The following is a 23,647-nucleotide window of genomic DNA, read 5'->3' on the forward strand; positions in this document are numbered from 1 at the left end:
GGTGTGTGTGTTATGTTTCACAAGAATATTGTTATAATATGTTCATATATTTATATTCATAAATGTTTACTGAAATAGTTTGCAGAGTGAGTCTCTTAATTGAGCTTTTACAAAAAAAGTATTTTCATGTTTGAAGGATGCAGGTAGATTTTGTATGCTATTACAAGATAGGCTATAGATTGCTGGAGCTGTATTTCAACAAAAAAACCCTTTTTAATACAGTTTATTAATTAAGCTGCACAGAGTTAGTTTGTGCCACCATTCTATAAAATTCCAACATGTGAATGGGTAGCTATTTAATGATTGGTGCTTAGTGACTCTTAATCCGTTCCACACTGTGTGGATCAGCGTGCATGCTGTAAATTAAAAACATTCCTCAAGAATGCTTGATTATATTAGCATGGTTCTTAAGCATTAGGCAGTAAATCCATTGGTTTACCATAAAAAACAGGATGAGGATGACATACAGTCAGGAAAAAGTCTGCTGTTGCTACACATAATGATACATGGCTATGTGTACAACATTGTTTTAACTGTAACATGAAATAAAGAATTGCTCATTGCATGATTCTAATATTCTTGTAAAGATTTCAAGTTATTAGTATGATCGCCCGTTTTGCGGCTGAAGTAAGTAGGTTAAACAAAAAACAAAAAAAAACAAATAAAGTACGCCTGTGTTGGCGCGGGTTTTGAACACGCGCTAAAAGACGACGCGCCGCGAGACAACAGTCACGAACCACCGAGCTATCGATCTACTCGATCAGCTATCGATCAGCTCCAGATCTCTGGATTCAACACAGGACTCTCAGCGTCACATCTTGCAGCTGCTGAATCAAGGAAATGTGACCGTGTTAACTTGAATATGCATAAATTTAACTTGTGACCTGTGTTTACCTATCATGAAAATAAACCATAGCAGAACGATGACTACATTTTATTGTTCATGAAGTTAAAGAACATTTCATGACATCTGAGACAACTGTACATTTGTGGCTACTGTGGTTTCACAATAAACGCTATCGTTAAATCATATTTACCATAGTAAAAACGTGGTACATTTTCTTTAGAGACTGTTGTTTTATTTGATTATACAAGTATTTGAAATATTAGCTTTATTTAATAAAAAATGTTTATATAAATGTAATACTTTGTACCTTGAGACTTGCGTTCAATAGCCAATTACTTTAAAAATATAAACGGTATTTTCTGCTTGTGAATATATTCGCAAACAGAAAATTCAGTTTATATTTAATAATAATATTTAGTTGTATAGTTAATATTTCAAATACTTGTATAATCAAATAAAATACCATCTAGTGAACGCAGATAACAAGTTAACACGTTTATAAAGTAATGTTTATACGCATCATTTCCGCTAGCATAATCTTATACGTTTACACTTCATTCAAATCAAGTCATGTTTCCAAAGTAATGCTATCTTGTGCGCTCAGTTAAATTGAAGATACCGCATATAGAATGATGAAGGGTGAACTGCAAGCGATGGGACGCCGTGTCAGATGGGACCAGGTTTCAGCATCCATGCACAGGGTGGATTCTGCAGGGATCTTGGAGAGAATAACATGTTTAGGCTGTGTTGCTAGAAGAACATAGTCTGTCAAGGGTCCCCACTCACTGGTCCACGTGGACACAAACCACAAACTTATCAGGTGTGTGTGTTATGTTTCACAAGAATATTGTTATAATATGTTCATATATTTATATTCATAAATGTTTACTGAAATAGTTTGCAGAGTGAGTCTCTTAATTGAGCTTTTACAAAAAAAGTATTTTCATGTTTGAAGGATGCAGGTAGATTTTGTATGCTATTACAAGATAGGCTATAGATTGCTGGAGCTGTATTTCAACAAAAAAACCCTTTTTAATACAGTTTATTAATTAAGCTGCACAGAGTTAGTTTGTGCCACCATTCTATAAAATTCCAACATGTGAATGGGTAGCTATTTAATGATTGGTGCTTAGTGACTCTTAATCCGTTCCACACTGTGTGGATCAGCGTGCATGCTGTAAATTAAAAACATTCCTCAAGAATGCTTGATTATATTAGCATGGTTCTTAAGCATTAGGCAGTAAATCCATTGGTTTACCATAAAAAACAGGATGAGGATGACATACAGTCAGGAAAAAGTCTGCTGTTGCTACACATAATGATACATGGCTATGTGTACAACATTGTTTTAACTGTAACATGAAATAAAGAAGAGAAAAAAACAGTAATTTACACACTGAGGCTAGCTTAATTTCTCATATTATAGAAGGATGTCCCATCTTAAGTGCAGCTTTTACAAATAATTGGACTACACTCTTTGAGACCAACTCAAGAACAACATCTTGAATACTGACAGTTTTTCTTTAAGGTGTTTGCAGTGTTTTCTCCAGTGGTGTATACCTGAGGATGCTTCCCATCTTTACTGATTAAACCTTTTTGAATACCCTATTTTTTTATTTTTTATTATTGTAATTTTGTTGAAGCAGAACTTTTTTTTTAAAGTATAGCCGCACAGCAAGAAAAAAAACAGGCAATTCTGTAGTGAACAGATTCTGAAGGTTACATGGGTTCATGGTAAATCAAATCTGAATTGACCACCTTCGCTATTATAGTTTTCAGAGGTGATACACTTTATGAAAATGTATTTTTCATTTCAAATATGGTATTGTTATCTTCGCTGGGATTGATGGTTATTCACGAAAGGTAAGCATTTGACACTTTTTCAACACAATGTGGCTGAGCCTAGTATTACTACAGTATTGTTCAAAATAATAGCAGTACAATGTGACTAACCAGAATAATCAAGGTTTTTCGTATATTTTTTTATTGCTACGTGGCAAACAAGTTACCAGTAGGTTCAGTAGATTCTCAGAAAACAAATGAGACCCAGCATTCATGATATGCACGCTCTTAAGGCTGTGCAATTGGGCAATTAGTTGAATTAGTTGAAAGGAATGTGTTCAAAAATCAATTTTGTGAAGAAACAGGTGTGAATCAGGTGGCCCCTATTTAAGGATGAAGCCAACACTTGTTGAACATGCATTTGAAAGCTGAGGAAAATGGGTCGTTCAAGACATTGTTCAGAAGAACAGCGTACTTTGATTAAAAAGTTGATTAGAGAGGGGAAAACCTATAAAGAGGTGCAAAAAATGATAGGCTGTTCAGCTAAAATGATCTCCAATGCCTTAAAATGGAGAGCAAAACCAGAGAGACGTGGAAGAAAACGGAAGACAACCATCAAAATGGATAGAAGAATAACCAGAATGGCAAAGGCTCAGCCAATGATCACCTCCAGGATGATCAAAGACAGTCTGGAGTTACCTGTAAGTACTGTGACAGTTAGAAGACGTCTGTGTGAAGCTAATCTATTTTCAAGAATCCCCCGCAAAGTCCCTCTGTTAAAAAAAAGGCATATGCAGAAGAGGTTACAATTTGCCAAAGAACACATCAACTGGCCTAAAGAGAAATGGAGGAACATTTTGTGGACTGATGAGAGTAAAATTGTTCTTTTTGGGTCCAAGGGCCACAGGCAGTTTGTGAGACGACCCCCAAACTCTGAATTCAAGCCACAGTACACAGTGAAGACCGTGAAGCATGGAGGTGCAAGCATCATGATATGGGCATGTTTCTCCTACTACGGTGTTGGGCCTATTTATCGCATACCAGGGATCATGGATCAGTTTGCATATGTTAAAATACTTGAAGAGGTCATGTTGCCCTATGCTGAAGAGGACATGCCCTTGAAATGGTTGTTTCAACAAGACAATGACCCAAAACACACTAGTAAACGGGCAAAGTCTTGGTTCCAAACCAACAAAATTAATGTTATGGAGTGGCCAGCCCAATCTCCAGACCTTAATCCAATTGAGAACTTGTGGGGTGATATCAAAAATGCTGTTTCTGAAGCAAAACCAAGAAATGTGAATGAATTGTGGAATGTTGTTAAAGAATCATGGAGTGGAATAACAGCTGAGAGGTGCCACAAGTTGGTTGACTCCATGCCACACAGATGTCAAGCAGTTTTAAAAAACTGTGGTCATACAACTAAATATTAGTTTAGTGATTCACAGGATTGCTAAATCCCAGAAAAAAAAAATGTTTGTACAAAATAGTTTTGAGTTTGTACAGTCAAAGGTAGACACTGCTATTTTTTTGAACACACCCCTTTCAACTAATTGCCCAATTGCACAGCCTTAAGAGCGTGCATATCATGAATGCTGGGTCTTGTTTGTTTTCTGACAATCTACTGAACCTACTGGTAACTTGTTTGCCACGTAGCAATACAAAATATACTAAAAACCTTGATTATTCTGGTTAGTCACATTGTACTGCTATTATTTTGAACAATACTGTATATGCTATGTAGTTTTGCACATTCAGATAAGTATTTTGTTACTATGCTCCAGATAATGTACCTGGGTTCTGCAGATAATAACAAGGCATCAACAGCGCTTCTTCATGAGCTCAGTTGAAAAGTTTGGCTTTCCATTAAGGTAAGAAAACCGCAAGAGCATGATTGCCTTTTTTATCAAAATTCATTGACCGAAAACATTTGACTTTAACTCTAAATAATCACATAATAAAAAGAGACAGAGGAGACCAAGGGGTCGAAAATGTCGGCATTGCTCAATGCATGTTCACTGTTCGTGGCTGTGGCAGAGCAAGCTACATATCGGTAAAAAGTGTGCATAATCAAAGGTAAATATCAAAGTCATGTTTCTTTTAGGTAACCCTAACCCAAATCACAAAAAGCAGTTTTTCCACACATCAATGTTTTTATTTATTTAAATTTTCGTCTGTCACTAACACTTTTGTTCTCACAAAATACAATGGAGGTGAATGTGATTTATTTTTGGATGATCAAAGCATTAAAGAATTTCATTGCGAAGACCTTAACACCAACATCTCTGTCCTAGTAAATTTGGATAATCTGTAAACAGTCTTCACCAGAAATTATTTCATTAAAAATGATTCAAGTAAAAATGATTTGTCATTCTTATTGATGCCCAACCAGGGAGACTGGCAACAGCAATACAGTGAACACTGTGTAGTAGGAAATCTTAAGGATACATCTTCACAGGAAGCATTAATCCTTCCTAGGTCTACAGAGATGCACTGTGTCCAAATTAGGTTATTGTTCACGACACTATACATGTGTGGAGAGTCTTGTATATTTGTTCAAAACAAGACACCATGCTTACCTAAGTTAACCTGAGTAAATCTTTCCCACACATGGACTTTGCTTGGGTGTGCCACCCAGGGAGCCTGGGTATATTTGGTAACCCATTCCACAATTTGTTGAGAAACATCCTATTATGTTACAATACATTCAACACTTTCTACAGAGTATCTGTAATGAAACAAAATATAGATTATTTCAACCTTTGGTTACCTAGGAAATGGATGGCAGTGAACCCCTGGCTGTGATTCTAATATTAATACGGTGCACTTTTTGTATTTTTGATCTCAAAGGGTGGAGCGCTTATGGCGTGATGTGTGGATGGCAGTAACAAGGGTATATTATGAGCTACTTCATGGTCTTGAAGATGAGTGCCTGCTTATTCTGTGCCCAGTACATATTTGTACCACGCCTCCAAATGGACCTCAACACTTTTACAGCCGGGTGGGATAACCATCCTCTGCGAACGGAACAAAACCTGACTCCCAATCAACTTTGGACCATTGGATTGCTCCAGTATCCTGTGGCTGCTCCAGAGAATCTAGAGTTAGACCTCAAATGTTGAAAATGTTGAATCCAAGCTATGTTTAATCAGGTTTACCCATTGTCTCATATTTTCAGATATGAAACAATTGTGACAAGTAATGCAAAAATAGATCAAATCAGAAGTCTAAAGACATTTTAACATCAATGCATATTCAATATTTTTGTTCTCTCAACAAATTATGATGAATTATTTGAAGATCAAATGTGTGAAGTACACAAAAGGCAATTGCAAAGTGTTATAACAAAATTACTTGCCATTTATAGGATTTGCAAGATCACTTCTTGGATTTCAACCCTGACAGAGAAGATGCTGCTGCTGCTGGTGGAGTAGTTCTACCACCCATCCAGTGCCCTCTGGGGCCACAGGCTATGGCTGGACTGAGGGCAGCCATCAATCCTATCACTCCCTCCCAGGACAATGGAAAAGACATTTACAAGGCTGCGCTTGACTATGTGACACTTCACTCAAACTTGGCAGGATAACATGCAGTCTGCAATATAAATGTTCAACGTTTTATCTGATTCTTACAAATGAAATTGGAATTGCTTGCATGAATAGGTATTTGTGCAGAACTATTGTGGGAATGGTTTAGGACATGTCTTAAGATGCAGTATATAAACAACTCAGTCTGCCATGCTAAAGATATCCACTGTTTTATTCTGCTGTTACTTGTTTTAAACAACCAAATAAACCTCCCACAACTTTCAACAGTTTTAATTGACTAAACTTCTAAATCTAGTGTATGCAAGGCCATTTGAAGGAATTTGGGGGCCCCAAGCAAAATGGACATAGAGGCCCCCCGACCCCTGCACGCACGCAAAGCCTACAGGAACCACAGCATAGCCATACAGTTTAAGTTCACCCACACTTCATATATAAATAAAAAAGGTTTACAGTGCAAATACTACTTGAAAAAATAGTTTGGTGGGAATTCAATAGTGATTTGCACTGGGTTTTTTTTTCTAATAATATGACAGCACACACTTATCAGTTTAAACTCTGGGCTGTGCAGAATATCAGCTATAATTATAGAGCTTGTGGTACCTTGTGCTATATAGAGGAAACATCAGCACTGAGAAGTGATGCATCTGTTGATGTTGAGGATGAAGTTGATGGTGTAGCTGGGAAAATAATTGAAAAGAAAATCTGAAATTACCTGTGAAGTACGTTTTACCATTTCACTGTTAGCATATTGAAAGAGGTCTGGTATTAACAGATCAGGGGTGCAATGCAATTTCCCATTGCCAACCAACTAAGTTGCTAACAGGTTAGCAACTATGGTTTTAGGAAACGCACCCCAGCTCAGTGAGAGAAATTCACTCTACCTTCATCAGTGGAGGTATCCTTAGGAAGAGCCTGAGGGCTGAGAAATTTAAGCAAAGCAACTTGAGGGAGAAAGAAAAGATGATAAAACTTTATAATAACAATCATTAATAGATGGTAAATTGATAATGAGAGTTAATTAATCTTTAGTTAATTGTCATTTAACTGTTAGCAAACAGTATTTTTACTTATTATAAAGTTTACAGAAAAAAAGATATGTTAGCATTTCCATATTTCGATATTAGAAGGGAAGGGATGCAGGCAGCTGCTTTCACTACCAATGCTTAAAAACATCCCAAGCTTATGTTTGATGCACAGAATTTATTGTGTGGTTTTCCCAACCCCCATTTAGTAAATAGATTATCACGGTGGAATAGTATAGCAAGCTATTTGCTATTCCACTTTCATCAAAACATATTACAAAGCTACAGCAATGTCATGTTATTAAATACGATAAACAGTGATTCTGGAACACTTCTGTGTCTTCCTTATCCCGTTAAAAAACATATTACAGCAACCATATTCCTTCCGTTCGAAAAAAAAGTTGCACTAACTGTTCGTTACAAGCAGCATTTGCTGTCAGGTAGGTAACGTTAGCTAACATGAACATATTTTTGCTAGCCTACCTGCTTCAAAATTACACCATTTGTACAAGACTGACAAGTAGAGCTATTTTATCCAGTGTCATTTATCACTTACCACTACCTTGTTCTTTCTTATCCTCCTCTTCCTTTCTCTTCTGGCTTCCTGAAGCATAATTCCACTTCATGACTGCCGAGGAGGTTTTGTATTTTGCCGGCAGCAGAGATCATGTTGGCTAGCTGCTGTCAGTGACTACTGAGAGGGGCCCCCTTGATGGGGATCCCGATAACAGTGTCATTACACGTTACTGCATTGACGATCAAAGGGGCGCTCACACAGTGTCGTTGCATTTTATTCTTAACCAGTCATTGTCTTGGGGCCCCGAGCAATTGATTGGTTTGCCTGCCTTGTAACAACGGGCCTGAGTGTATGCCGATATTTTAAACTGGCGTCTTAAATACCATTAGACAGTTAAACTCAACATGCCATGTTAGATATTTTGGTAATAAAGAATTTAAAATAAAGCTGTTGATTTGTACACTTTGATCTTTGAATATAATGCTGTAGACACTCAAGTAAATCACTTCAGTTAATATTCACAATGAAGAATGATAAAGGCCATAGGCATTATGTCCATTTATTGTTTTGACATCAACCAAGTTAATTTTTGCTGACAATTTAGTAAATGTAAACCCCCACAACGTTGATTTCACTTGAATGACATGAATTTGCTATACACGTGTTGAAACTGTGTATGTGGAAGACTGAACAATTTCAACTTTTCAATAGTACAAGTAACGATGAATTGAGGAACAGCATCACATTTCAAGGTTTATATTACATGAAAAATTGTCAGTGCTCTGTAAACAAAATGCAAATACAGAGTTCTTAAATTACCTTTTTCAAATAAATGGTTAGCAGTGGTCCCAACTTAAAAAAAAAAAATGCAATGGGAAAACCAAACACTAACATTGAGCTATTTTTATGGTTCGACTTGTGCTAGCGGTCTTTTTTTGTGTGTTAAGACTCTCACAGAATAATAAACAGCTCACTGAACAGATTTAAGAAATGCCATTAGAAATGCCAAAAATATTCACAATACTGCCTGATTTGGGGAAGTAAACATCAGTGATCAAAAAACAAGACCTCTACACTAGCCCAAAATCTCTACCCATTCTGATTGCTACTGTCATTATATCTCTGAACTCCTTGTATGTTTTCAGATGTTCAACAGGAACAGTTATTGTATTTGTGCAGGCACTTACAAGTGGGAAACAAATGTTGTGACCTGGCATTTTTTCATTACAGTGGTGTTCAAATCTTAGATTTATTTCAAAATCTGCCCTCTCTGATGGAAGAAGGGGCTTGTGCCTTTGTCCAGTTAACCACTTCATCACTGTCGGGACAGACAGGCTCACGTGTGTTTGTTGACTCCAGTGCTCTTCTTGACTTAGCAGCTCCTATTGGGTCAGAGGCTCACACATTTGCTGGTCTTCATTCTGCCCTGCATCATAAAACAGATCAGAGTAGTTGAGTACAATGGTGTAAAAATCAGGAAGAATAATGTCCAGTATCCTTACTCTTTCATCATCCTTTTTGGGGACAAACAGCTTTGAGCAGAGAGTTTGATGCTTCCCAATCACATCCAGAAGGTTGTAGACCTTCAACCCATTTCTAATTTGCTGAAGCATGGGATTCAGACGCATTGTAACGTGCAGAACAATGGCTCTATTGAGAACAGGAACAAAGTTTTGCGGAAATATGTTATTTTCCACACAACTAAAGTTCAAATGCTGCATTTCTAAAAACAGTAATAATAATAATAATATGCTGTTAAAGAGGCTACTGATGCTGTGTGCATCAAAATTAATTATATAAAAATTGTTTCTCTGGAAAATAAGTACTGACCTTATGTTACTGTCCTTTTGGTCCAACTTAAGCAAACCCATGTAACCACAACTCATGATTTCATCTGTGAACTGTGTCAGATCAGTTGCTTCCTCCACCTAAAATTACAACAAAAAAAAAGCTTTTAATGCTTTTGCACGGCTGTTCATAGCAGATGTACTCACCCTTTCTATGAGTAAAGCATATTCAAGATCATCCACATCATCTTTGGTCAGTTTTTACTTGTTCTTGCATAAACTACATAATGTAGGACCACAATAAAACAATGCAAACCTGTAGAAACCATTTTCTAGGTCACCAATCGAGTAGACAGGACTCTTTCCCTTCTTGCCACTGCCCTCAGACAGTCGCCTCTCAATGCATCATTTCTAAATACAATAATTAATGACAGAAAACACAGTTCAGTAAATAAAAAATACTGCACCTATGAACCTGATTTCAGTAGTGCTTGATGCCAGAGATTGTCCCAAATATACATTACCAGTCAAAAATTCTTTGCTTAATGCTCCAGTGTCGATTCCAGCTTCGCCAATGAAAGTCACATTGAGTTTGTTGACAGGTGAGCCCTTCTTCTGTCTCAGTCACTGAATTAGGCCTCTTTGGAAAAGGTTGTCCCGCGTGATGCAGATCTTCAAATCTTTGCTTGCATCTACTTGGCTTGCAAGCCACTGGAGTACATCATCGTCACTATTAAAAAGCAGCCCAATCACTTTGAATTTAATGACACCTTAAGTAAATAAATGACTGATCTATACAAAAAAATTAAAAATCACCTAGACATGTCGGCCATAGATAAGCTTCCCTCGCGTAGCACACAGCTGTCTGTATTGTAGGTCAAATTGTCCTGTAGACTGGAAAGGGTCAACAAAAACACATTAAAACTAAAATATATCAATGTTTATGTTTCAGCACACCTGAAAAACAATGGTAAAAAGGCATTCTACTGAATGTATGTTATTTTGGACATATCTGTAAACCTAGATGCCCATTGAGTCACCTTGTTATTACACTCTAGTGCTAACACACGGTTTCTTGTGCGTTATGAAGGATAAGACAAAACAAAGACGCAAATTATATTTAAATTAATCCCAAAATACTGATAATATTACATTGTAGAGTAATATATTATATTACATTACAAGGAGACACAGCTTTAACACAGACAATATGTTGTGAAATAAAATGTATATAATACCATGATAGAATGGCAAACCTTTCACCACACAGGCTTGCATGCAGAACAATTTCATCTGATGGAAAGCAGCCACAACATATAGGGCATTCCTTTCTATCCTGTAGACAACATATATTCAAATCAATTGCACCAGGTCTCTCTGCAATTTCACATATTTTTCAAGATATCAACTCAAAATCATTACCTGGCCACAATCTCTGGACTCTCTGTTAGGGCGCACAAGTGGTGAGTTTGTGACAGAAAGAACCTGGACCTCACTTTGCCAGTCCTGTAAAGTAACAAACAGCTGTATCCATTGATGCATAGGAGAAATAATCAATGCTACGACATACATACGCTACGATAAACATTTCCGGACACTTTTTTTTACAAGCAGAGTATGATCTCAATTGACTTAAAAACATCTGAGAAACATAAAGCACTTCATGATGCTATTATCTTATTAATGTACAGGGTTTAATTCTTGCTTCCTAAAGTCAAATATAGCATCATTAGGAGTATATATTAGTATTCACTTACAAAACAAGACAAAAACAATGTGATGATATTTTACCATTAATTACAAAATATATGTATTGTTTTGAAATATCTTCTGTTATATGCATTAACCTCATCATCATCTGCTGCAGACTCCATACAATTCTCGATGTGCAATGCTAGGATATGCAGAGGCATGTTTTCTTTGCACACATGGCATGCAGCCTTTCATTTTTTTAATTCAGTGTTCCTGCACCATCAAAACGAAAGGTGTTTGAAAATGGTATGCACCTGAAGACTTGTAGAAAAACCACCCTTCCTCCCCCTCCATTTTGGGATATTCTTCAATGAGAATTTTATTTGCCTGCGAAATGAATAACAGAAATTTGAAAAAGGAGGTTTAAAAAAGGACAGTATAATACTTTAAATAGTTTTGTATAGTAATAGCATCACAATAACTATATTGACAACTTTAATAATAGTGTGTACTGTAATGCCAAAATGATGATTAATTTCAATTAAAAGAGAGCTGGGGGGTGAAAACTTTCAGAATTTGATGATCAAGGTAAATTGTACTTAATTTGTGTACCGGGAAACATACAAGTATCTTCTGTTGCTTACGAAGGGCAGAACTAAATGGAAAAAAATTATATTTCAACAAAATAAGACAAATTTGGCCATCTTCATCATGTTCAAAAGTTTTCACCCCCAGCTCTTAATGCATCTTGTTTCCTTCTGGAGCATCAGTGAATATTTGAATCTTTTTAAATAGTTGTGTTTGAGTCCCTCAAATGTCCTCAGTCTGAAAAGATGCATCTCAAAATCATAAAGTTACTGCTGGAAAAGGTTCAAATATGCAAAGATGCTGGAAAACTGAAGAATCTGCAGGAGCTTTAAGATTTTTCTGAAGAACGCTGCTCAGTTTAACTGTTCAGAACAAACAAGTGACTCATGCACAACCATCACAAAACAGAAAGACAGTCGAGGATCATCAGGTAACAGAACACAGTACTAAGAACCAAGGGTTCCCAAACTTTTGAGGGGGTTAATAATTTCAGCATTTTTTTTGTCTTGTGGACTAAATGTTAATATCTTTTATGTACAATATCTTACTCAGGACAGTACTAAATAAAATATAACATGAATTTAGTATGATCTCTCTTATTTTTTGAAAATCACTCATATTTTCACAGATTCTGCAAAGGGTGCCCAAACTTTCGATCCCCACTGTGTATATATATATATATATATATATATATATATATATATATATATATATATATATATATATTAGGGCTGTCAAAAATAGTGCGTTAACGACGTTAATTAGTTGTTTGTCGTTAATTACGTCAATTTTTTTAACGCATTTCACGCATGCGCAGTGTGACAAATTATTCAGGTCAGGAAAGTCTTGTCGATTTCTGAATAAACAGCGGCGAGCGCAGCAACGAAAACACAGAAGAAGCTTAAGGTTTTACCCCAGTTACTTTCAAATACATAAACAGAGACGACTTTGGTAGTTGATGCACTGGAGCTTCTTCCTGTTATAGCGTCCTGTGTTTCACACTGCGCATGCGCAGAACACCTACATGCAATGCAGCGAAAATTACAGCTGATTGGAAAAGCATATGCATTTTTACTTGGTTTTACTGGCACTTCAAGCCTTCAGAACGTGAAAATATCGATCCTAAAGTATTGTGGCAGAACAAATGAACACCTCCCAAAAACAAGAGTGCCCAGAGTGCAGAGGGCGCATGTTTGTGTTTCTGATTTCATTCTTTCGAGTTTCTCTATGCATAATTTCATAGATATGTGGCTATATTTAACCACTGGTTCACCTAAAACTCTTACACTATCTGTAGTTAAATGGCATGGTTTGATATAGTGCTCAGGTAAATTTGATTACGTAAATGTTAAACTTTTGAAATTCAGAAAAAAATAACCACATATTGATGAATCAATACATGAAAATCATGTATCTGTGTCCTGTTATTTTTCTTTTGGTATGCATTTCAGAAAAAAAAATGGTTAGGATTCAGGTGTAATTGCAAATAGTGATTAATCATGATTAATTTAATAATGATTAAAAATTTTAATCATTTGACAGCCCTAATATATATATATATATATATATATATATATATATATATATATATATATATATATACACAGTAAAGACTAAAAGTTTGGACACACCTTCTCATTGAAAGAGTTTTCTTTATTTTCATGACTATGAAAATTGTAGAGTCACACTGAAGGCATCAAGGGCTATTTGACCAAGAAGGAGAGTGATGGGGTGGTGCCCCAGATGACCTGGCCTCCACAGTCACCGGACCTGAACCCAATCCAGATGGGTTAGGGGTGAGCTGGACCGCAGACTGAAGGTAAAAGGGCCAGCAAGTGCTAAGCATCTCTCGGGGAACTCCTTCAAGACTGTTGAAGACCATTTCAGGTGACTACCTCTTGAAGCTCATCAAGAGAAAGCCAAGAGTATGCAAAGCAGTAATCAAAGCAAAAGGTGGCTACTTTGAAGAACCTACAATATGACATATAATATGACATATATGACATAATATGACATATAATATGACATATTTTCAGTTGTTTCACACTTTTTGTTATGTATATAATTCCATATATAATTCCACGTGTTAATTCATAGTTTTGATGCCTTCACTGTGAATCTACAATTTTCATAGTCATGAAAATAAAGAAAACTCTTTGAATGAGAAGGTGTGTCCAAGCTTTTGGTCTGTACTGTATACACTAAGTAGACATTGAAAACGCCTCTTCTACTGCATTTGCAGCCTTTGACTGCTGAGTGGCGCTTTAACCACAAGTTATCAAACAAGCGCATCAAAGCACATTTTTTTGCCTCGCTGATGTGTTACATTTGACTGCTTCAGTCACGGAAAATGAAAGAAAAACACTATAGTTTAAATATTTAATATATTTAATATTCACAAATGAAAGTTTGGTATTTATGAAGTTATGTGCATTTCTTAGAATGAATTTAAGCAGGATAAATGTCAAGCCTGTGCCTGAGTCTGTGCTTATATTTTGCAAAATGTCAATATTTTATTTTATATTTTAAATATAAATATATTTTTTCCTATTTAAAACAACATGCATTTTTGTTATTCGTTACCTGTCCTTTATTTTGACATAACTTATTGGTAAAAAAGACATTTGTCTGTAAACTGATTAAGAAATTGTTGCATGTTTAAATGTGAAGCACTGTATAATTTAGTTCCCATTATTTAGGCCTAATTTGCCTAAAACAAGAAACGAATCAAATTAAACCGGCACGATTAAAATCTTTGAAACTCTAAAGAATTAATAAAACGTCCTCACAATTAAACTCAAGTTCTCTCATTATAATCAACAACATTCACACAATGTAAAAAAAAAAAAAAAAGCTTTAGTAATTGACAACTAAAGTCATTTTAAAGGGAACCTTCTTTACTTGCTTTTAAAGTAGGGTAATATCATAATTTAATAATATGAGGTTCTCTCTTGAGATATTTTGCCACATTTCTTCAATTAAGGATTGTTACATAGTGTATGGTGTTTCCATTTATCTGAACTTCTTCAAGTGAGTTGCGAGGCAAAAAAACAAAAAACAAAAATCCAGCACTTCTCCTTCAATACTGATACTGCGACTATTCACAGTTTGTACATGTTCATTCGCTGGCATTTTTTGAATTTCTTTTTTTTCTCCCTTAAAAACAAATTTGTCCATTCTGATGCGCAATTTTACCTTAAAGGCAATTTACCTAATGGCTGTTGATGACTATTTTAATTGAATTCTGCCAAAGTGCGCGCTTGTATGTGTTCGTTAAATGCTTATGCCAGTGCTCATGTCTGAAAATAATATATGAAGAAAAACAAAATCACATAAAAACATTAGGATATAGCTTATATTTCATTAGTAGCATAATTTTTCTTATTGATGTAAACAATAAAATTTTACAAACTGATAAAGTTTTATTTTTTTTTTATTTTTTTTCAGCATGTTGTGCAGACCGCATTAGAATTCGTGACGGGCGGCGGGTTGAGAACCACTGCTTTATATCAAACATTTTTAAATCGTCCACAGCTGAGCTTTGTGGGAGGCTGATCTGCGCCAGATCGCGTGAAGTGAATGTAATGAACAAAGTCATTTTCAGATGCAATGAAAAAAAAACAAAAAACAAAAACATGGATAACCTAGAAAACTCCCAGGCTTTGTTCTGAAGTAAAATAATTATAATTACTGTTAACCAAGAGTAACACATTTTAACTGATTAATCGCCTATTTTCATTTGCTGAATGTTTTCTTTCGCGAATGATTTTAACACGCATTTGTCCACCAGAAACGACTATGCTTGAAGTGGAACCTCTTTGTCATTTGGTGTTCTTCACGGCGTGAGGACCCCTGGAAATGCCCGATCGGGTCAGTGCTTTCCTTTCTTCAGGAGGGGTTGGAACAAAGGCTGTCTCCTTCCACCCTCAAGGTCTATGTGGCCGCCATTTCGGCTCACCATGACCCACTGAAGGTAAGTCTCTTGTTAGGCACGATCTAACCATCAGGTTCCTCTTCGGTGAAGAGGGTCGGGGACCTGCAGGCATTTTCAGTTGATGAAGTGTGCCTTGCTAACTCTCCGGCTAACTCTCACGTTATCTTGAGACCCCGTCCTGGGTACGTGCCCAAAGTTCCCACCACTCCTTTTAGGGATCAGGTGGAAAGCTTGCAAGCGCTGCCCCTGGAGGAGGCAGACCCAGCCCTGGCGCTGCTCTGTCCAGTACGTGCGCCGTTCTGAGGCCAGAAGAAGGGAAAGGCTGTCTCCAAGCAGAGGTTATCCCACTGGATAGTGGATGCTGTTGTCCTGGCTTATCATGTTTAAGATTTCCCATGCCCCCTAGTGGTGAGAGCTCACTCCAACTAGGAGTACTTCCTTCTTGGCGCTGGCGCATGGTGCCTCGCTAACAGACATCTGTAGAGTTGCGGGCTGGGCGATACCTAACACAGTCGTAATATTTTATAATTTCCATGTAGACCCTGTGTCCTCCTGGGTACTCACCCCTTCGGGCCAGTAAGGACCTGCTCGGTGTCAATCCGCTTGCTGTGCCATCCCACTCTGGATGTGGACTGGATGTGTGCGCTATTCCCCTCAGGTGAGTTCCTCAGTCAGATCCCTGGGTCCCTCCAGCACTGTTGATGTCCAGTACTTGCATACATGCCCTTTGTTCAGCCCCGTGTGGGACTAGGTGCCTCCATGTGTTGTGATTCCTCTTCTGGGCAATCCCACGTGTGTATGTCCACAGTAAGTCTCTTCGCAGAATGTGTCTTTCCCTTGGCAAGCCCCTTGCCAGCTCTGTCGTTGAAACTCCACCCTGCGGGTTGGGTAACTCAAGAGGTCTTATCAACACCTTGGTGGATACCCGCCTTGTAAGTCCACCTACGTGCAGGCAGCCTGTTAGCATATGTCCGGCAGGAATATGCTTCGCTGTGTATTCTGTGTTAGCTCTAGGCCCTCACTCGTGCTCTATTTGTTCATGACAGGGCGATATTACTCACATGGGTCACTAGAAGACCAGCCATGTGGCCTTTTGTTAGGGACCCCATTCGTCAGTCTCCTTCTGATGTAACATATAACATGACAGACTGAAAGGGAACATCTCGGTAACATATGTAACCTTCGTTCCCTGAAGGAGGGACGGAGACGTTATGTCCCCTTACCACATTTCTTTTCTGCTGAACGGTCGGGTCACCGGCTCGGCCCCTCAGCGAAGACTTGAATGCGGGTTGCTCCCACAGCTCCTTATATACCCGCTCTGCGGGTGCAGCACGTGATGCGAATTCCACAGACCAAGGTACTTTGTGTACCATTGTCTCGTTTTGTACCACTCGAAGGTAATTGATTCGTCAGTCTCCTTCTGACGTTATGTCTCCGTAACGAGGGTTACATATGTTACCGAGACGTTCTGCTCTGTATCAGTGCTGCGCTTATAGAGCTACTGCAGTACCCCGCAGTGCTTTATCTGTGTACATTCCTGTGTGACCAGAGGCTAGCCACCATCTGTGCCCGAGCTTCCTCATTGAAATCTGTCTAAGCTTGAATACAAGAAGATTTTTCCGTTGCTGATTCCTGGCCTGATGTTTTGGCTGTGTCCGTTGTGATTATTTTTCAAAAAGATTTCTGTTTTTTTACCCTACTGGTGGCTGCCTCATTTACTTTTTATTAAAGGGCTTATTGACTGTCATTTCGCTATTGGGTCTTCTCTCACCTTATAACACACACACAGACATATACAGAGAGTGTGTGTGTGTGTGTGTATATATATATATATATAAGGGCTGTCACGATGTTTAATTTTTCACACCACGGTTATCGTGAGCAAAATATATCACAATGTCAATATATCACGATATCTATGAGTATCTGTGAGAGTGAAACAGTCAAATACTGATCAACAAGGCACATGTATTTTAACTTATTGCCTTCTCAGACATTACACTAATTTTTACTTAATTTCTCTTTTTTACCCAACAAGCATTACGAATACTGATAAACAATGAACATTTATTTTTGTGTGAAGGAAGACAAGCATATTAAGTTTGTCTGGTTTCAAACTGGAGTAAACACTGTCTGAATGTTTCCTGAAGAACTGAAAAGTATTTCTGATGCAACACTGGTGGTGGGAATGCAAAGGATCTTCTGTGCCAGTTTTGCCAACCTTGGAAACTCCTCCTCATTATCCTTCCACCACTGAAGTGGATCTTTATCGACAGCAATAGTGGGCAAGGATGTGTAATAGAAGCTTCTTGAAATGCTAGTGTAGATTTCACTATGTCTGCTGATTATTTTTTTCCTGTTTTTTTTTCATTGTTATTATTTTGAGCATACCAGCCAAGCCTTTTGGGGCCTCAGGTACAGAGACACTGGTCCCCCCATCTTCACATTCTCCTCTGGCAGAAGACTCCTGTGAGAGAGTAGAAGTGCTACCTTCATTTGCAGAAGACTCCTGCGTGACCTGTTGCTCTAGCTGTCCTTTGATTGAATCTGCCTCTTCCACGAAGTTTAACTTGAAGCGGGGGTCAAGTACACAGGCCATGTTAATCACTATAAAATAAACAAAGAGAATATTAATTATTAAAGGAGCTCATAAAACACAATCATTCACAATGAGTAATAATGATATAAGAATAAGTTGAGGTTGGAGAAATGTGTGGCACCGGCCTACTCACCATTAGCCATATCAGAATCCTCATACCGCTCTTTTAAGTTCTTGCAGATGGCATGTTTCATGATCCTCACCAGGCTGCAGTCATCATCCTTTTTTCTGCCTGGATGGATTCAGTCAGATGCTGAAGGACAGGCCTCAGGGATGAGATTGTGATGCATTTCTCTGAAGCCAGGGAATCGGTAAAGGTTCTGAGTGGCTTCAGCACCCTACATGTGTCCTCAAGTGTAGAGATGTATGACCCTCTTTGCACAAGATGCCTGGTATTTCTTTCAGCCATGAGAGTTGCTGTCACCGCAGCATGTTGTTCAACAAATCTGCAAAAATTATATTAAGTTATAAACAAATTCCTAATCTACACAACAGGCTTGCTGAGAAGCATCCAGCAGATGTATGTGTGCGCATGTGTGTCTGTGAGCAGAGATGTATAAAGTACTAGAGACCCATACTTGAGTAAAAGTACAAGTGCTCTATCAAAAAAGTGACTTGAGTAGAAGTTGAAGTGCTCTTTAAGCACCACACTTAAGTAGAAGTACTAAAGTATTCAACATTTTTTGTACTTATGTATTGCAAGTAGTCTATTTTCAAATTTACTACTCAAGTACTGAGTTATGTAGCTATTAAAGAAAGTAGTCAAAAGTCTGAACATATTGTTTTTACTATTTCAAATGATTAACCTAAAGGACAATCATAATTCCTTTGACTGTAACTTCTTGTAAACAAAAAAACGGTTACTAGGGTTAGTTAGCCCAATTTGCAAAATTATGTCATTAATAACTTACCCTCATGTTGTTTCAAACCCGTAAGACATCAGAGGGTCATTTAGAATTTTTTGAAGCATCGAAAATACATTTTGGTCCAAAAATAGCAAAAACTATGACTTTATTCAGCATTGTCTTCTCTTCCGTGTCTGTTGTAAGACAGTTCAAAACAAAGCAGTTTGTGATATCCGGTTCACGAACGAATCATTCGATGTAACCGGATCTTTTTGAAACAGTTCACCAAATCAAACTGAATCGTTTTAAACGGTTCGCGTCTCCAATACGCATTAATCCACAGATGAATGAAGTTGTTAACTTGTTTAATGTGTCTGACACTCCCTCTGAGTTCAAACAAACCAATATCCCGGAGTAATTAATTGACTCAAACAGTACACTGACTGAACTGCTGTGAAGAGAGAACTGAAGATGAACACCGAGCCGAGCCAGATAATGACTCGTTCACGAGTCAAGAACCGTTTCTGTCAGACGCGTCCGATTCGTGAACCGAGGAGCTGATGATACTGCGCATGTGTGATTCAGCGTGAAGCAAACCGACACACAGAGCGCCTGAACTGAACTGATTCTTTTGGTGATTGATTCTGAACTGATTCTGTGTTAATGTTATGAGCCCAGGTGCAGTCAACGCCAATGACGCCATTGCGTCGAGCGCAAAAGAATCGGTGAACTGTTTTCTTCAACTGGTTTATAGACGGTTTCAACGGCATCAACATAAACAAACGTTAATGCGCGTGAGCGATTTTGTGGACCTATCTTAACTTCCGGTAGACTCCAAATAGAATCAATAACAACAGCCAAGTCCCTCTAGAGTAGATATTTTTTGATAACAAACAAAATGTGTTTTCTGTGTGGATCAGGCGGACTTAATGAAAATGCTAATTCATTATTTGCCAGCAGGAGATGTTTTAAAGCATAGACATAAAGCACGAGAAATAGAGGTTTCCCCAGTAACAGCTGTAAACGAAGCAGAGCTGGTACGCTCACACGCTGCTATCAGGCATATAACATGCAAGTCTTCCTTCAGAAATACAGCGATATAAAAACACCCGTGCCTCGTTTTGATATTTAAACATAAATGTAAGGAATTATTATTAAACGTGCAGTACGTTACGTAATGTTACGTTACTCATTTTTATTTAACGAAGCCTTTTTGAAAATCGATCAGTTTTAAAATTGTGACGAGTCTCCAAAAATAAATAAATGTATGGGAAACACATCCCGCAGCACAACCACCTGAGCCCAACTTCAGTCTACTCATCACCTTGGCTTTAACTGCGTTTGTAGATGGCACCGCAGCCAGACCGATATACACAACACAGACCGGAAGTTAACTTAGGTCCAGGCGTATGCGCCCGATGAAACCGTCTATTGAATCAAACTGTCAGAAAGAACTAACGTCACTGGTAATCCGAGAACCGATGCAACCGGTTCTTGACTCGTGAACGAGTCATTATCTGACTCGGCTCGGTGTTCATTTCTCTCTTCACAGCAATTCAGTCAGCATGCGCAGTCTTCTTAATCGCTTGATTCGCTCAATGATGTGCCAGCTTCATCAAACCTGCCATCTACAGTTCTGGCAGTGGTTTGTAATGGAATTATTCGTAACATTTTTAGAATCGTAACGAGTAACGATGCAGCACATAAAAAAATATCGGAGTAAAAGTATTAAACTCAGCGAAAATATGTACTGAAGTAAAAGTGGAAGTAGGAGAAAAAAATAATACTCTAGTAAAGTACAGATACCGCCTTTTAGTACTTAAGTACAGTAGTGAAGTAGTTCTACTTCGTTACTATACATCTCTGTCTGTGAGTGAGAAAAATGCTAACTAACTGTTACTACAAGTGAGTTAGTAAAAGGAATGCATTTCTTTATATGTTGTTTTCATTCACATTTGTTTAGTTTTCATGCACCCTGTGCCTTTTAAGCTTATGCTGAGTTGACACTGACAGAATAATTAACTGAACAGGGTATTGCCATGCACAAGAAATTCATACATATCTAGAAATCATGTCATATGTAGACCCCCATCTGGTGACAACATCTTGTATCAAGGTATGTTTAGGAAGATTAAGTTCTGCTTGCTTTTTCACCAGCTCTCTCCTTCTCTTCCATGAGTGGTTAAATCCTTGGACGACACTCCTGCAAGCCCTCAACGCAGCATCCACTTTGTCAATCTTCAGGGCCTTTCCAAGTGCAAGATTTAAATTATGTCCAAAGCAGCTGGAGCCAGTTTGATGGGAGGAGGGATTTAAATGCAGACTTCATATTTGTGCCATTGTCAGTGGTTACACACACCACTGCTGACTTAATTCCCCACTCTTGAATTAGGTTTTCGAAAGTCTCTTTAATGTTTACACTGGTGTGGTCAGATAAAAATGCAGTCTCTAGACATGCAGCTTTCTTCTTCTTCTTCTTCTTCTTCTTCTTCTTCTTCTGTTTATTGGCGGGTCATATCTTTATGATATATACCGCCACCTACTGGACTACTACACAGGAGTGTGTAAAAGGACGTTGGTAGCTGATAAATTAAATCATAAAATAATAGTAAAACCCCCCCACCCCCCTCAAAAAAAAAAAAATTACGGTTTATACTACATATATAATTATACCCAGCTAAATTCTTCTACTTAAACCAGTATCATTAAGATACGTAATAAAAAACTTGCTTCTTTGTCTCTGCATACCTTGCTCCTGTAAAATATTATGAATGTCATTTTCTGCATCTTAGTCTTTCCACTTCTGTCTTAGTTGATCAAATTTCTTACATCTAAATAATACATGGGTGACATCCTCCAAGACTTTACATTCAGAGCATATTCCATTACTTTTACCTATTAATGATAAAGTGGAATTCAGGCCTGTATGGCCCAACCTCAATCTGGTTATAATACCTTCTTCATGCCTATTAAGACCCAATGAGGTGATTCTTTTCCCTCCAACACAGTTCTGGTTCCTATAATAATGTCTGGCATTACTCTCTGAATCCCATTCATCTTGCCATCTTAGTATAATCTGTGATTTAATTAAAGCTTTAGCATCTCCTTTACCCAATGGAATGTGAATTTCTACTTGATCTAAATCCAGGGGCCTCATTTATAAACGTTGTGTACGCACAAAAGAAGGCGTACGCCACTCTCTACGCAATAATTGATATTTATAAAAAGCAAACTTGACGGGAAAATGTGCGGTCCTTCACGCAAGCTCTGACCCAGGCGTACGCACAAAAACGGGTGAAATGAGAAATGGCGACACCATCGGCAGATGGAAGAAACACGTGAAAGTGAAAGTGAAAATGACAATACTGCCTCTCATAAATAACATGAAGACTTCACAAAGCAAGTCTTACAATTAACAGCCTACACGAACACCCGTTTGATCGATCAGCAGTGAAACAAACAAAAAAAATCAAACGAAAATTACAACAGAAATTCAAATGAACACATATTTCCAAAAAGAAAAGTGAAATATGTTCTGCAATATTGGCATGTTGTGCAATTCATCCTCATAAATAATATAGTTAACAGAACGAAATAATGTACAAAACTGATATTCTCGTCAATGTGTCCGTCTGGCGGAGCAGATATAGTTGCAATTAGATAGACAGATAGATAAATAATTAAGGAGATAGATAGATAGATAGATAGATAGATAGATAGATGTATTAATTGTCCACAGGGGAAAGTTGTTTTCATAGTAAAACATTTCTTCATAAGCTACGGAATTATGGTATTCATGCATATGCCTTTAGTTTGTTTTATTTTTGACAAAACAATGTATGGCGTATGTCTCAACCATTCAGAAAGCAACAAGAAATTACATTTGCGCTGAACAATTTCCCATTTCCACATCGATTAATACCGACATCTGTAGCTTGTCAGATGCAATTAAATGGATGCGTAATGACGTACAATGGCTGATCTTGTGCTCTTAGAAGATGTGGAAAATGGAAGAATTCGGAGTGAACGCATCTTTAGACAGCAAGAAGACTTGCTGGCAAACGAGGACGAGTGGCTTATGAGCCGGTTCCGACTTCCTCGAGCCGTCCTGTTGGACCTCTGCGGGCTTTTGGGCCCAGCGTTACAGAGGAGCACTCGGAGGAACCACGCCGTGCCAGTCCCACTTCAAGTCCTAACAACACTAGGATTCCTGGCGACTGGCACTTTTCAGAGGGAATTGGCTGACAGGTCAGGAATATCTCAGCCGACCCTTAGCCGGGTAATGCCAGACGTGTTAAAAGGCATAATAGCTTCGTCCCATGATTCCATAAAGTTTCCATACACTGCGGGTGAACAGGCAAACAAGAAAGCTCAATTTGCAGCTATGTATGGTTTCCCAAATGTCATCGGTGCTATTGACTGCACTCATGTTGCCATAAGGGCACCGAACGTTAATGAAAATACTTTCATTAATAGAAAGCATTTT

At 37.9% G+C, this 23,647-nt stretch overlaps 1 long non-coding RNA gene across 1 annotated transcript; it reads right to left on the bottom strand.

Moving 5' to 3' along the window:
• Positions 1 to 8,286: 8,286 nt before the first annotated feature.
• Positions 8,287 to 18,841, bottom strand: LOC113100226 (uncharacterized). Its single transcript, XR_003289585.1, has 11 exons — positions 18,450 to 18,841; positions 18,208 to 18,324; positions 11,510 to 11,582; positions 10,926 to 11,009; positions 10,742 to 10,839; positions 10,320 to 10,397; positions 10,028 to 10,233; positions 9,820 to 9,914; positions 9,547 to 9,644; positions 9,219 to 9,366; positions 8,287 to 9,142 (listed from the first exon to the last, which is right to left on the bottom strand). It is a non-coding gene; the product is annotated as an uncharacterized LOC113100226 (long non-coding RNA).
• Positions 18,842 to 23,647: the final 4,806 nt, after the last annotated feature.

This window comes from Carassius auratus, unplaced genomic scaffold (genome assembly GCF_003368295.1).
Source record: "Carassius auratus strain Wakin unplaced genomic scaffold, ASM336829v1 scaf_tig00217198, whole genome shotgun sequence".
In the NCBI taxonomy this organism is placed as follows: domain Eukaryota; kingdom Metazoa; phylum Chordata; class Actinopteri; order Cypriniformes; family Cyprinidae; genus Carassius; species Carassius auratus.